This window comes from Apium graveolens, chromosome 10 (genome assembly GCF_009905375.1).
Source record: "Apium graveolens cultivar Ventura chromosome 10, ASM990537v1, whole genome shotgun sequence".
Lineage (NCBI taxonomy): Eukaryota > Viridiplantae > Streptophyta > Magnoliopsida > Apiales > Apiaceae > Apium > Apium graveolens.
This window is the reverse complement of record NC_133656.1, coordinates 98,650,493-98,664,197: the sequence shown is the minus strand read 5'-3', so window position 1 is coordinate 98,664,197 and position 13,705 is coordinate 98,650,493.

Here is a 13,705-nt window from a genome sequence, read left to right as displayed (position 1 = left end):
GGATTTAATCAGAGTATCAAAGTCAAGACATGAAGAAACGTCACAGAAGTTAGTCACTCATGAACCAGACAGTACATCGAGTGTCAGCATTGAAGTGGCGGAATTGATTCATAAGTCTCAGTGATTTTCAGAAGATTGTCAGAAGAATGGATGCTGCTCAGGGTTAGTATTAATTCTCTATTAATTAATTAAGTCATATAATTTAATTAAGAAAATAAATTATATCTGCAAAGATTAATTTATTGATTAATTGAATTAAATTGATTAATTAATTTAGAATTAATATTGAGGATTTACAAGATTTTAATTGGTTTAAAATCTGCTTAAATTCAAAACAAGACAATTCATTTGAACTAGTATGACAATCGGTATGACAATTGATAGTCATACCGAAAGTCATGCCAATACATTTAATTGTCTTATTAGAATTTCTGTTTAGATTAAAATCTGTTATTAATTCAGCAAGACAATTTATTTGAACTAATATGACAATCGGTATGACAATCAATAGTCATACCGAAAGTCTTGCTAGTTCATTTTGATTGTCTTGCTAGTTGTAAATATTGTCATACCGAAAGTCTTGCTGGCCAAAGAGATTGTCATGCCAGTACATTTTTCAGTTCGGTGTTTGATAAAAGCAGCAGAAGACTTTTATTGATCAACACTTACAGAATCCAATCAAACAGAAAATAGAACACACAAGAGAAAAAGGAGCAGAAAACAAAAGCATAACATTTTATTTTTCATCTGCTTTTCTTCAAGATTAAATTTCTAGATTGTAAAGTTAAATCCAATCAACTAGAAATATTTATCTTGTTCTTGTGTATCAATCTAGCGGATTAAAATCCCTAGAACTTAATCTCAAATCGCATTTAGCATTTGATCTTTTAATTACAAAAATAGAAAAAGTTCATGTCGAATTTATTCTAGATTTGTAATAATTGATTTGAGATTAATCCCTTGTAACCGATACCGTAGTTGTAACACCTTTCAAGTTTAATAAAAGTTTTATTTAACTTGAATTTTGTTTCACAATTTTATTCCGCATTTTATTCGATTAAACGGTATTGTTTGCATTCAACCCCCCTTCTACAAACAAATTGGGACCTAACAATTGGTATCAGAGCCTTCTGATTAACGTACAAATCTAGATCCTAGACTTTTGTGTTTCTTTCACTTCTTGAATTTTTTATTCACTCAAAAAATTCATAATGACTACACAAAAAGTTGGAACCGTTAAAATTCCACTTTTCGATAAAGAAAATTATGTTATGTGGAAGAAGAAGATGCTACTGTTTTTACAGGTTGCTAATCCCAAATATTTGCAAGTGTTGAAGAAGGGTCCAAAAATTCCTATGGTTATTGAACCAGAGGTAATAGAAAATGATGTGGTGATCACCAAAGCGAGAACTTATGTGAAGGATCCTGAGGACTTCTCTCCTGCTGAAATAGAAGAAGCCTCCCTGGATGCTAGCCTTCAATTAATCTTAGTAGATTCCCTTAATCCCCTGATGAATAGACATGTGATGAATTGTAAAGATTCCAAACATATCTGGGAAACTATTGAGATTATTAATGAAGGCACAGAGGAAGTTAGGGAGAACAAACTAGAAATCCTAACCTCTGAGTATGAATACTTTAAATCCAATCCAGGGGAAGGAATCACTGAAGTGTTTGAGAGGTACAATGCATTGATCAACAACCTGAACATTAATGGTAAATACTATTCCATCAGGGAGGTCAACAAAAAGTTCTTTTTAACACTGCCAACTCATCTCGAACATAGAATCACTGCCATAAGAGAAGCAAGAGATCTGAGTGAGATTTCTTTGGAAAGGCTCTATGGTGTGTTAAAGACTTACGAGTTGGAGCAGATTTAGCAGAAGAAAGTTTACGGGAAAGGAAGAGTGGTCAGCACGTCTACTGCTCTAGTAGCTGATGAACAACAACAACAACCACAATATCAACAACAATCTCAACAGTCAGAAAGAATGGTACAGTCTTCCAAGGTTGAAGATAATGTGATAGTAGCAGAATTTGATTCTCCTACTACAAATCAATCAGGAGATGATTATTATTCCTTGGAAGAACTGGAGCAATTGGAGGATGAGTCAATGGCCCTGATTGTCAAGAGATTCTCAAATGTCAGATTCAAAAGGAATCCCAAGTTCAAGTACAAGTCCAACTACAACAGATTCCAGAAAGGTGGATCTTCACCCTCTAACACCAGCAGTGGTGGGTATAAAACAGGGATGGTTGATCGAAGCACCATTCGATGCTTCAACTGTAATGAGTTGGGACACTTTGTCACAGAATGCAGGAAGCCAAAACAAGCTAGGAAGAACTCTTACGATTCTAATCAGAAGAGTAAATCTGAAAGGGCGTACCTGGCAAAGGGAAGAAGCTGGGATGATACTGACAGTGAAGATGAAGAAGTTGGGAATCTTGCTCTCATGGCTAGTAATGCAAGCACCTCATCGTCAAGAAAAGAGGGCATTAAACAGGTACAACCGGTAGTGTGAATTCTTGACAGCGGATCGTCAAGACATATGACCGGAGATAGAGCCCTGCTATCAAATGTGGTTGAGAAAGCTGGCCCAGTGGTTACCTTTGGAGATAACAGCAAAGGTTTAACGGAGGGATATGGCTGTTTGCTAGCTGGAAATGTTATCATTGAAAATGTATATGTTGTGCAAGGACTTGAACACAATCTGCTTAGCATTAGTCAGTTCTGTGACAACGGCTACAATGTTTTATTCGACAAGCTGAAGTGTCAGATTCTGCACAAGAAAAGTGAAAAACCCTCCTTAATGGGAATCCGGAAAGGAAATCTGTTCGTAGCTGACATGAACTCTGGAAGCAATCTTGAAGTCAATTGTTTCTATGCAAAGGCATCGTCAGATGAGAGTTGGCTATGGCACAAGAGACTTTCTCATCTCAATTTCAAAACAATAAATTCTCTTGTCAAAAGAGAATTGGTAAGAGGTCTGCCTCAGCTGGAATTCTCTCCAGAAGGACTATGTGAGGCTTGCCAGAAAGGAAAGTCAAAGAAAGCAAGTCACAAAGGCACTGACACATCTTCCATAACTGGTGTTCTGCAATTATTGCACATGGATTTATTTGGTCCAGTTAATATCCTTTCTATGTCAAAGAAGTGTTACTGTCTTGTGATAGTTGATGACTATTCCAAGTATACGTGGGTTTTATTTCTTCACTCTAAGGATGAAACACCACAAGTTGTGATTGATCATATCAAGATGATTGAGTTAGATTCTAACGTCCCTGTTAGAGCAATAAGGTCAGATAATGGGACAGAATTCAAGAATGCACTTCTCAATGGATTCTGTACAGACAAAGGGATTACCAGACAATTTTCAGCTCCTAGAACCCCTCAGCAAAATGGAGTGGTAGAAAGGAAGAATCGTACATTGATTGAAGCTGCAAGAACGATGTTAAGTGAATCAGGTCTTCCAATGTACTTTTGGGCTGAAGCTGTCAATACTGCATGTTATACTCAGAATCGAACTCTAATCAACAAAGACTTCATGAAAACTCCTTATGAGATTTTGAATGAACAGAAACCTTCTATCAAATACTTTCATGTATTTGGTGCCAGATGCTTCGTGCTCAAGGATGGAGATGATCGTCGTGGTAAGTTCAAGGCAAAGGCATATGAGGGTATTTTTGTTGGATATGGAAGAAGATCATATAGAGTGTATATCATTGATCAACACAAAGTAACTGAAAGTGTCAATGTTATATTTGATGACACTAAACTCCCTAGTATCCAAACTGAAGATCCTTCTGAGAAACTGAAGTTTGATGATACGTCAGATTCAGAATCAGAACATGGTCAAGAACCTGAGGTTGTTGCTGGTGAAGAACCTGTTAATCTTGATGATACTCAAGGTAATAGTGATGGAAACTTTGGCAACAACGTAGATACCACTGCTACTGATGGAGAATCTTCAAGTCAACATGGCAACAACTCAGGGGGAGATGCTGAAGGATCATCTAGTAGGACACAACATCACAATGAATTTCAAGGCGAATCATCAAGATCAAATCTTCCAAGACAGACTGTCTGGAATAAAGCTCACCCTTTTGAGTTGATTATTGGTGATCCAGATGTTGGAGTCAGAACTAGACGTGCTACTCAAAATGAGTGTTTGTTCTCAGGATTTCTTTCTGAGATGGAACCTAAGAAGATTGAAGAAGCACTAACTGATCCTGATTGGGTAATTGCTATGCAGGATGAGCTCAATCAGTTTGAAAGTCAACAAGTCTGGAAACTAGTACCTAGACCTACACACAAGAAAGTTGTTGGTATTAGGTGGGTATTCAGGAATAAACTAGATGAAGATGGTGTGGTTACAAGAAACAAGGCAAGACTGGTAGCAAAAGGGTATTCTCAAGCTGAAGGCATTGATTATGATGAAACCTATGCTCCAGTGGCTAGACTTGAGGCCATCAGGATATTTCTGGCATTCGCAGCATTCTCAAACTTTAAAGTTTATCAAATGGATGTCAAGAGTGCCTTTCTGAATGGAAAGCTGGATGAAGAGGTATATGTAGAGCAACCTCCTGGTTTTGAAGATCCAGATCATTTGGATTTTGTCTTCTTTCTTTTCAAGGCTATTTATGGGCTAAAACAGTCTCCAAGAAAATGGTATGACACACTCTCTGAATTTCTTATTGAAAATAGCTTTATTAGAGGTGTCATAGACAAAACTCTCTTTTCTAAAAAACATAAGAATGATACTATATTAGTCCAAGTCTATGTGGATGATATAATATTTGGGTCTACTAATGATAATCTCTGTAAGAGATTTGCTAAGTTAATGCACAGCAAGTTTGAAATGAGCATGATGGGAGAGCTAAAGTTCTTTCTTGGATTACAAGTAAATCAAAGGTTAGATGGAACATTTATTTGTCAATCCAAGTATCTCAAGAAACTCCTCAAAAAGTACAATCTAGAGGATTCTGCATCAGCAAGGACTCCATCAACTACAGCTGTCAAGCTTGGACCATGTGAAAACTCCATTAAGGTAGATGTCACAAGCTATAGAGGTATGATTGGCTTGTTACTCTATCTTACTGCAAGTAGACCAGATATTATGTATGCTACATGTTTATGTGCAAGGTTCCAAGCGGATCCTAGAGATATTCATCTCGTTGCTGTTAAACGAATCTTAAGATATCTTAAGGGAACACCAAATCTAGGTATTTGGTACCCTAAAGAATCTGGTTTTAACCTTGTCGGATATACAGATTCAGATTATGCAGGAAGTGTTGTTGATAGGAAAAGCACCTCAGGAAGTTGTCAATTCCTAGGAAGCAGGCTAGTCTCATGGTACAGCAAGAAACAGCAAACAGTTTCCAACTCAACGGCCGAGGCTGAATATATTGCTGCTGGAAGCTGCTGTGCTCAGATCTTGTGGATTAGGAACCAGCTTCGAGACTATGGCTCTGTATTGAACAAAATACCTATTTTATGTGACAATACAAGTGCAATAGCCATCACCAACAACCCTGTGCAGCACTCGAGGACAAAGCACATTGACATCAGGTATCATTTTATTAGAGAGCACGTCATGAATGGTACTGTTGAACTATTCTTTGTTCCAACAGAAGAACAAATAGCAGATATTTTCACTAAACCACTTGATGAATCCACATTTACCAGATTAGTTGGTAAATTGGGCATGTTGAATAGTTTTAGTGATTAATTTAATTAATATCTGAGATCTGTTCTTGAATAAATTTACAAATGAATTTTTCATAAATGAAAAATTCATTTGCAAATTTATTTTATCATTTTATCATATTTCTTGCTTATTTCTATGTAATTTATATTATCTTATCTGTTTTTATTTTCCCTACTTGTTAATTTAAAATATCTCAGAATATTTTATTTTCTCTAAAAATATTTTTCTATGAATTTTATTTGCTAAAATTCAATAGAAATCTATTTTTAGAATAAAAATAATAAATTCTGATATATTGTCTTTGTTTCTGTAAATATTATAAGTCTGTATTTCAGTTTTACTAATTTGTTATATAATTTCAGTACATAGATATATATAGTTATATAAGTCTGTACATATTTGATTGTATTTCTACTGAAATGACAATCGGCAAGACAATTGAAATTGTCTTGTTGAAAGTCATTTCAGTACTTATATATATATATACTTATTTTCATGAAATCGGTTTATTTCCAGAATGACAATCGGCAAGACAATTGAAATTGTCTTGCTGAAAGTCATTTCGATATATAATTGTCATATTAGTGTTTTTCAGTATAGTTTATACTGGCAAGACAATCGGTATGACTATCAATTGTCTTGCCAGTTATAAACAATATATATATATATATATATTTTTTGCCTGGTATGACAATCGGTATGACAATCCAGGATTGTCATACCAGCTGTAATATAAAGGCGTACAGTTCAGTTTTCCTTCAAATCACAACAGTTTTCTTTTCTTTCAAAAATTCGAACAGTTTTCTCTCCTCTCTCTCTCTACTCGATCTAAATCAAACCCCAACTGCCATTGTTGATCTTAATTGCTCGAGTTTTTACTCAGCATACAAATTCATCACTTTGTGATATATACATACAAGTATATATATACAGAGGTGCTGTTGGATTTTTGTTAAAAAAAAAAACAAAAACAAATCAAAATCAGTTTCTGTTTTTTTTATATTTTATTTATTTATTTTGGTTATTTTTAATTTTAATTTCAATTTCTGTTTTGTGTCTTTTGGCTTTTCAAAACTGCGTTTGTGAGTTAAGAATTTTAACGAGATACATTTCTGTCTAAATTTTTCGATTATAATTAATTTAATTCGAATTATTAAATTAATTTAATTAATTCGAATTTTCTTAATATTATTCTTAAAATTCTGAAAGTGTGTGTCTTATTATTATTTTAAATGGCTCTCAATTTCCAAATTGTCGCGCATAATCAGGTTGGTTATTTTAATCCAGAAAAATGTGATGTGGAAAAATTTAAGCCATGGATTAGATTTTTAAATGACCATTCGATTGTTAGCTCTGCTATTAAATCAAATGTGATTTTTAACGTCGATCTACTTAGACTGATTTGCACAACCTCTACTGTGGCCGATGATTCAAAATCTTTTTCATTCACCATTGCAAACACACAGTATGTAGTTGATGAAACAGTCGTCAATCGTGCGTTAAATTTTCCACTAGACAATTTCTGTAATTTACCCTCGGAAAATGATATCACAAATTTTTTCCATGCTATTCACTATCAGGGGGTGATCAATTTAACCAAACTTTCTAAATCCAATTTGGTGTCTGAATGGGATATTTTCTTCGATACACTTTCCAAAGTGTTTGCCAACTGCACAAAATCCAATTTTCATAACATCACTTCCACTCTGCAGTATATTGGTCTTGCGGTTGTTTTCAATCAAAGGATCAATTTTGGCAAACTACTTTTTCCCATTCTCTTGAGACGTCTAACTTCTGCTTTACGTGATCATTCTACAAATCGTAGGGTATCATGTTACTATGCTCGTTTTCTCATGCTTATAGCAGATCATCTTCTCACACCTGAACACAAAGCCCTTTTTGCTAACTCTGCAGTAACCGAACCCCCTCCAGTTAGCAAAAAGATTTACACTCGCCAAGACACAACCTTCAAATTCATGCAAGTTCCAGTACTTGTATCTGCTTTCATGGCCACTTATATTCCTTTACCTATTTTCAATCTTCCCGGTCATGAACAGCAACCTCAACCTCCAGTGGTTCAAGCCACCCAGGCTCCTCCAATATCAGATGCTCTTCCATTACAGTTAGTAATTCCTCACTCTCACTCCCTTCCTACTTCTGTTGAAAGACCCCCAGTGGTTGATAGGGCTGACCATGAAGTTGTAGAACCACAACTTCAATCCCAGGTCATAGAGCCAAACACAAAGTCACATTCTATCTCAACCTCTCCCCCACTGTCTAAAATGTTACCCAGAAGATTACTAGGAAGTAGTGCATTGTTAAATATGAGTGAACCCTCAGCTCTGCCTCCTCCTAAGAAAAGAAGAACATATACTGAGGCATCTGAAAGCCCATCCTTGTCCTCCCAACAGGACATGGACTTTGAAATGGCCAATGAACAGTTACTAGAGGCATTCTCTCAACAGGATGCATCTATTGAAATTCGCCATAGGGCCATGGCATCTTGTACTGAGTCAAGCACAATTCCATTACTCACAATGGAACCATACACTTCCCCAGATCATACTCAGGACACAGAACGAGGAGTGCACGTAGAGTCGGTTACAGTGCCTGCCATAGTTACGGCAGAAGAGCAGTCACATGCTTCAGAGGGAAAATCTGACTCTCCGCCATCTTTAATAGAGTCATTTTCTCCCCTCCCAGATCAAACACCTCTGGCTCCTTCACGGGATTCTCCACTCGCAGATTTATCTGGAGAAAGTGGAGGGCAACTCGGTCAATCTATCCCTGAAGCAATTCAGACATCTATTTCACATGAAATGATAGGTTTGACTGAGGATCGGGACTCACGAATTCCCATTGCACCACCACTGACCTCTCTTGAAGAGGCTAGGGTGATTTTAACTGCAGGTACAGAAGAACAACAACAGGAAGACTCCTCACGAGCAATTATATTGAGAGAAACACAAGCACGTGACGCGAGTGAACCAAACACGAGTGAAATTCAGATGAGAGCACACACAGACACTGATACTGTAAACCTGTTAGCTCAAATTGCTGCCCTAAAAGAAGAACTTGCTAAGAGCCAAGCTGAAGCTCAAGCATTCAAAGCACAAGTGGTTGAACAGTCTTCTTCTTCCACCTCTGTCAACAATCAGCTGGCAATCATCAGGAATGACATCTCAGATCTCAAGACCACTGTAATACCAAAGCTCAATTCCATTCAGGACACTCCAACTTTATCAGCTGATGACATATCCAACTTCTGCTCTCTACACACAAGAATGACTTCTCTTGAAGACCTCGTTGAGATGAATCATTCACTGGATTCCTCTAGATTTCTGAAGATAGAGACATGTATGGAACATCTGAATGAAGGGATGAAGCACCTGTACTACATGATCAAAAATTCTCACTGTCCCAATGAAGAACAAAGAACTTACTTTGAAGGGCCGTCTGGTGGAGGCTCAGGCTCGGGAGGTGATGGAGGTCATGGAGGATCTAAGGGAAAATCAGTAGAGGATCCCTCAACTAAGGGGGAGAAGAAAGGGAGTAGTGGAAAGGGGAAAGAAAAAGATACCTCTGCTGGAGACAAAGGAAAGGCTGATGATGTCTACTACAGTGGAGAACAGGATGACTTTTATATTTTTGACATTCCCACTGAACCAGTTCAGGAAGATAAAGATGGTTTATTTGAAGCTGAAGAGGAAAGTGATTTTGGAGAATGGGAAGAAGAAGCTCAAGTGGATCCTCCGTTTGAGAAAGAATTTCAGAAGGAGCAGTCAGAGATGAAAAGAAAAGAAGCTGAACTCAAGAAGGTCTCTCAGATCATTGACATGAGGAAAGACATTCAAAGAACAGAAACTCTTCAAAAGCAACGTCTTCATGACATTAAGGCTCAAGAAAGGAGAAGAGATGTCAGACTGAAGATTGGTGAGAAATGGGATGAAGCTAGGAGAGTACTTGATATGCCTCAGCTGAGCACTAACAATGATAGACAGTTCCTACATCTTCTTGACAAGCTGGAAATCTCAAATCCTAACAATGATATGTACATGAATGCTATCAAGACTGAAGTCTCAAGGATCACAGCTGCTTTTGATAGATCCCTAAATGAGATGAGCATTTTTGTATATTGTCAGAGTGAAGGATCTTTCAAGGTGTCACTTCATCTGTTCGAGAATCGTTCTTTGTCAGAGATTCGGGTTCTTCTCAACAAGATTAAAAGAAGCTCAGAATTGAATGAAGTTCTTCGAGAAAGGCTTAAAGAGTTTGCCAGCAGGGCTAGTCCTCAAGTGGTCAACAATCCTCATCAGGTGAGATTCTTTAAGTCTGATTGTCTTCAAATCTGTCAGCTAGATGTACAATCTCTTAAAGACTACTCAGCTAAGCATCTGGTCTGGATGGAACATCATTTAAGAACTGCTGGATATTCATCCATGTTGAAGACTCAAGCTGCTGATTTGATTCAAGCTTATTATGAAAAGAATATTAAAAGGTACAATCAGATCAAAAATAAGCTGAAGTCAGTTGGAGTTCAACCAGTCAGACCAGCAAGCTTCACTTCAGAAAAGGATCGTGTCTTTGACAAGGAATTGCTTCAAGATTTAGAAGAAGGTGAAGTCAGAAGAGAAGACAACTGAAGTCAATTAGCTCAAAAATCAATGTAATATGATTAGAGCTTTATGAATCAAGATAGTCTAATGTAGTTATATGTTCAGGCTAGAGGAACATCTATCTTGTATTCACTTGTAAATTTCATTTGGAATCTGGAAAATGTTAAATATAATCCAGAACTTTTCTGCTATTTACTTTGCATTACTGTTTATATCTTTTTCTTATTTGTTAGTTGAGTTATCCTCTAGGTATTTGTTGTTATTGTCTAACAAGCAAATAGGGGGAGATTGAAAGGCATATGTCATAGCCTATTCGTTTATTCGAGGATTTAACTCAACTCAAATAAGAATGTAATAAGTAAATAGTGGATCTATCATCAGAGAGATCTCACAAAGTAACATCTGTCAAAAGATAAAGAAACATTGTTCATCTGCAGATTTGAAGATTCACTGGAAGAAGTTCAAGAATTTGATCATGCCTCAGTGATATAAATCAAGATCGTGGATTTAATCAAGTGACAGAGATCTCATCAGGGTATCATTTATTACAAGGATTTAATCAGAGTATCAAAGTCAAGACATGAAGAAACGTCACAGAAGTTAGTCACTCATGAACCAGACAGTACATCGAGTGTCAGCATTGAAGTGGCGGAATTGATTCATAAGTCTCAGTGATTTTCAGAAGATTGTCAGAAGAATGGATGCTGCTCAGGGTTAGTATTAATTCTCTATTAATTAATTAAGTCATATAATTTAATTAAGAAAATAAATTATATCTGCAAAGATTAATTTATTGATTAATTGAATTAAATTGATTAATTAATTTAGAATTAATATTGAGGATTTACAAGATTTTAATTGGTTTAAAATCTGCTTAAATTCAAAACAAGACAATTCATTTGAACTAGTATGACAATCGGTATGACAATTGATAGTCATACCGAAAGTCATGCCAATACATTTAATTGTGTTATTAGAATTTCTGTTTAGATTAAAATCTGTTATTAATTCAGCAAGACAATTTATTTGAACTAATATGACAATCGGTATGACAATCAATAGTCATACCGAAAGTCTTGCTAGTTCATTTTGATTGTCTTGCTAGTTGTAAATATTGTCATACCGAAAGTCTTGCTGGCCAAAGAGATTGTCATGCCAGTACATTTTTCAGTTCGGTGTTTGATAAAAGCAGCAGAAGACTTTTATTGATCAACACTTACAGAATCCAATCAAACAGAAAATAGAACACACAAGAGAAAAAGGAGCAGAAAACAAAAGCATAACATTTTATTTTTCATCTGCTTTTCTTCAAGATTAAATTTCTAGATTGTAAAGTTAAATCCAATCAACTAGAAATATTTATCTTGTTCTTGTGTATCAATCTAGCGGATTAAAATCCCTAAAACTTAATCTCAAATCGCATTTAGCATTTGATCTTTTAATTATAAAAATAGAAAAAGTTCATGTCAAATTTATTCTAGATTTGTAATAATTGATTTGAGATTAATCCCTTGTAACCGATACCGTAGTTGTAACACCTTTCAAGTTTAATAAAAGTTTTATTTAACTTGAAATTTGTTTCATAATTTTATTCCGCATTTTATTCGATTAAACGGTATTGTTTGCATTCAACCCCCCTTCTACAAACAAATTGGGACCTAACATCGCTTCATGCGAGGTCCTGATTCACTTGCTTTGATTATTTGTCTTTCTGGGACTTCTATCTTTGCAGGAGCATTTTCAGCTGGTATGTGTGACTTAATCACTCTATTTATATCAGTGAATGCATCAGGTAAATGATTTGCAATGCCTTGTAACTGAATTATTTTCTGAACTTCTAGTTCACACTGATTTGTACGAGGATCATAAATATTTAATGTTGATGCATTCCATGTAATTTCTTTTTCCAACAGTTTATTTTCTCCCACTGATTTTTAGATAATCTTGTTTTCTCCCCCCTAATCTTGGAAAAACTGTTTCATCAAAATGACAGTCAGCGTACCTTGCTGTAAACATTTCACCGGTCAAAGGTTCGAGATACTTTATTATAGAGGGATATTCATAACCGATGTATACCCCTAATCTTCTTTGGGGACCCATCTTTGTACATTGTGGTGGAGCAATAGGAACATATACCGCACACCCGAAAGTCCTAAGATGGGAAATATTAGGCTCTCTTCCAGAGGCCAATTGTAAGGGAGAAAATTTATGATAACTTGTGGGTCTGATGCGTATAAGTGCTGCTGCATGTAAAATAGCATGCTCCTAAACTGAAATTGGGAGATTTGTTCTCATAATTAAAGGTCTAGCAATCAATTGGAGACTTTTAATAAATGATTCCGCAAGACCATTTTGTGTGTGAACATGAGCAACTTGATGTTCAAATTTTATTCCAATTGACATATAATAATCATTAAATGCACGTGAAGTAAATTCCCCAGCATTATCTAAACGGATCGTGTCAATATTGTGATCTGGGAACTGTGCTCTTAATCGAGTTATTTATGCAAGTAGTCTTGCAAACGCTAGGTTACGAGACGATAATAAGCACACATGTGACCACCTTGTTGATGCATCAATTAGTACCATAAAATATTTAAATGGTCCATATGAAGGGTGAATGGGCCCATATATGTCACCCTGAATACGTTCCAAAAATCTCGGAGATTCAACTCCTATTTTTGCTGTAGAGGGCTTAATAATCAACTTTCCTTGAGAACAAGCAGCACAAGAGAATTCATTAGTCTGAAAAATCTTCTGATTTTTCAGTGGATGTCCATTTGAGTTTTCAATAATTCTCCGCATCATACTTAATCCCGGATGTCCCAACCGGTCATGCCAAATCATAAAATTATTTGTATCAATAAACTTCTGGTTTATGATATCATTTGCTTCAATAGTACGAATGTTTGTATAATATAATCCGGAAGTAAAGGCAGGTAGTTGTTCCTTGATACTTTTCCTATCCGAAATGATGCATGTGATATTAAGGAATTCTTTATTCTCTTTACTCATTATTTCGATATGATATCCATTTCTGCGAATATCTTTAAAACTTAATAAATTTCTTTGTGAGTTCGGAGAGAATAATGCATCATTTATAATAAATTTTGTTCCTTCAGGTAACAAAAGATGAGCTCTTCCGGAGCCTTCGATTATACTTGTACTTCCGGAAATTGTATAGACATTACTTTTACATTTTTGTAGATGAGTAAAATATTTTTCATTTTTAAGAATGGTGTGAGTAATTGCACTATCCACAAGACAAAGATCTTCGTTTATTTTGTGATCAATGCGAGAATGAGAAATATCCATAGCACTTCAAATAAAAGTACATAGAATTAGTAACTTAATAATAATAGTCATAAAATGTCTTACATA